Source organism: Phalaenopsis equestris, unplaced genomic scaffold (genome assembly GCF_001263595.1).
Source record: "Phalaenopsis equestris unplaced genomic scaffold, ASM126359v1 Scaffold232897, whole genome shotgun sequence".
NCBI lineage: Eukaryota > Viridiplantae > Streptophyta > Magnoliopsida > Asparagales > Orchidaceae > Phalaenopsis > Phalaenopsis equestris.
In genome coordinates this window covers 127,815-130,202 of record NW_018250856.1, presented here as the reverse complement: position 1 = coordinate 130,202, position 2,388 = coordinate 127,815, and positions in this window count along the sequence as shown.

Sequence of the window (2,388 nt, the reverse complement as noted above, 5' to 3'; positions counted from 1 at the left end):
ATCATCTTTAATTAAACTCTTAAGGACCCACCAAGATATGACATAGGGTTGGGAAAACTACCAAAACCTTACTTTTTTGCCTCTACATGAACTGTCCTCACATGCATTTTGAGTTTCAGGTGGTGGAACGAGAAGAATCGTTAGGTACGCTTTTATAGTTTTCAGCATCGTCTTTTTTGTACTTTCATGCTTACACAAATTTTTATGCTAAACAAAAATGTCACCCTGCATGAAAACTAAAACTATCAGGATAACCACAAAATCAAAACCAAAACTAAAACTAAAATCAACCAAGATAAAATTCACCTCCACAACATTTAAAATATAAAAGAACTCAAAATTTAATCACAAACTTCACACAAAACTACAATTGCAACTAAATTAAGATGTCTCTATCGAATGATCGGGAATCCCTTAGAGGAGATAACCTACGGTTGCTAACAAGGCTTCTCACGATATAAATAAAATTATGGAACTCATTAAGTTGAGTTTCATAAGTTCATTTGGACTGAGTGAATCCAATAGAAAATAGTGGTGTCGGAACGAGAGAACCATAGAATCTTAATCGGTGTCGCTTTAATCAACTTTAACATGCCCTCATAAAATTTAACAAACTTCAACCATAGGGCCACCTGATTTGATATTATAACTTGAAACACTAGATAACTCAAACTCGTCGCAGCAGGAGCTTGAAGCTGGCACAGCGGACAGCACGACCATCTTCAACACAAAACCTGTCTTTCCCAGCTAAACCAATCTTCCTTCCTTAGAACTAAATAACAAAGCCATAGGACTTTGAGGTTACTTGCTTATGCAACGTAAATCCTCACCTTACCTTTAGGCCTTTGCATAGCCTTTGCTATATAATATAAGCCCTAACTCGTCTTAGGATTCCGAGGTTGTCGTCTGTCACGACCTAAATCCTCACATCTTCCAGGCTATTTGTGTGATCATTTCACACGAATGTAAGCCCTAACTAATAAAATTAGCAGGATGAAACGTTTAAATATTTCTCCTCAAAATTGAAGCCAAACATTAGGATAGCTTGGGAAGTCACCGAGGTTCTTCTCTGAATCCATGACAACCCTTAGTTCTTCCTCCTTTGGATTCTACAATAAAATGTTCCAAATTTGAACCAATCCCCTTTTCACACATCTACGTCCGATTTCGTTGAAGAGTCCTACCCTTTGAAATTCCTTGAAGATAATATTTCTTGATTTTTTTGGAGAGTTTTCTTAAGTGGCTTTGGTCATTTAAGATGTAATTAGCTATAGGGGCTTGCCCTTATAGGAAGCATGTCTAAACCTAGCTTAATATAAACCCTATTTAATCCTTTATATTAAATAGGGGAACTTGTCGACAAATACAAAGGTTTCGCAGACAAAACAGAAGTCATACTTTCCTTAGCTTATTTGATCGAGCCTTATGTTTATCCTTCGGGATATATACAGGATTTGAGGTATAGTGCTCTTTCATTTTAAAGTATGAAAAATATGGGGTCAGTTTTATTTCATACTTCAACGTCTTTCCGAAGCGGACGACGGGATTTCGATTCCGGCAACCGACAGCTTCTTACGGGCAACCCCACAAACCATCCCTGAAATAACGCCAACATAGTAATGAAGTTCAAAATAGATAAGTTTGTGGAGCCTATTGTAGAGTTCAACTTGAAATTTATCAAGGAATTTTCCCCTTTAAAGGTGATGGTCGAAAAGAACTCTACTAGTGTTGTAAAGTCTGTCGTTGGGAGCATTTGAACTTCTCTGAGAGTTGTTTCTGCTCCTACTACCAAATTCATCGTCATCACGCCAACTATTTTGCTGAATAAGGAAGAAGAGATTCTACATGAGGAAGAGTTAGTTAATGCTTATGTCCCACCATTTTCCAAATGCAAGATTGGGTCTAACTCAAAGTCTGTATAACTGGCAAAGGCACATGAAATAAGGCTGTATCTTACAGATAGAAGGTCATCCACAATAATGAATCAATGATTAAGGAATGCCTATTCATTTAAGAAGGAGTTAGTGGTGGAGATATTTCATGACTTGGTAAAGAAACAAGAATTCAAACTACCGGAGCCAAAAAAGCTAGAAGAGGTCAACCAGGACCCGGGAGGATCATCCCCAATACTGCCCATACCACCGGTTGCTCAGCCACACCATACAAAACTGCTTTAGCTTCAAGGATTGGCTTGAGAAGAATTTCAAAAGTGGAAAAGTGGAAATGTAATGATCCTGAAAGATTATTCAGAAGAAATTGAAAAAGATTCTGTAAATATGATTTTAGTTGACTCGATTAACTTCTACACAACTACACCGGTGCTCGACAAAACAAATGACACTCTTCAAAATTCTTCAGCTGACCTAAAAGTAATCAAAGGAAAGTCAA